We start from the raw sequence: 575 nt of genomic DNA, 5'->3' as shown, positions 1-575 counted from the left end.
ATTATTGACTCTCTATTTTATCATTTTCATAGCAGCACCGCCCTTTTCGCAATAGCATGGATGGAAAGTGAGGGAGTGCGCTAGAAGGAAGAGTGTGGGGCGGCGTTACGCAAGATCGAGGGCATCTTTTACTTTCAAGTCCCGTAAAAACTGGCCCGGGTAGAGCGAACTCTTTTTTAAAATCACGACGAAGTAGGTCGAGAGACGAGTGAGAGTTTCAGAGTTGAATGGCTCATTCATCATTCATATGTTTTGGGATATTTCGAGTTGACGGTTCGAATGAATGGTTGGGCAGACTGGTTTCTTTTCTTCTGTGTCCTCCTGGGGGATACGAGGGACATTTTAGGCTCAGTATGATGCTTGCTGGGACCAAGATGTCATTTTTTGTATTGTTCATTTATTTAAGGATTTATCTTTTACACGATTATAAAAAAAAAAATATAAGAAATAAAATGACACAATCGACAATACGTAACACCAGGCTTCACTGCCTAAACAGATTAATGAATAACAATACGAGTAAAAGGGAAACGCAAGGCGATAGTGACCTACTACACCGCATTAATAAACAACAA

At 40.3% G+C, this 575-nt stretch overlaps 1 protein-coding gene across 1 annotated transcript in view; it reads right to left on the bottom strand.

Annotated features, from left to right (window-relative positions):
- Window positions 1-575, bottom strand: part of LOC119587632 — a 16560-nt gene that overhangs the window by 7768 nt on the left and 8217 nt on the right. The window lies entirely within an intron of this gene.

This window comes from Penaeus monodon, chromosome 22 (assembly GCF_015228065.2).
Source record: "Penaeus monodon isolate SGIC_2016 chromosome 22, NSTDA_Pmon_1, whole genome shotgun sequence".
NCBI classification, from domain to species: domain Eukaryota; kingdom Metazoa; phylum Arthropoda; class Malacostraca; order Decapoda; family Penaeidae; genus Penaeus; species Penaeus monodon.
This window is presented reverse-complemented; position numbering and strand designations above follow the sequence as displayed.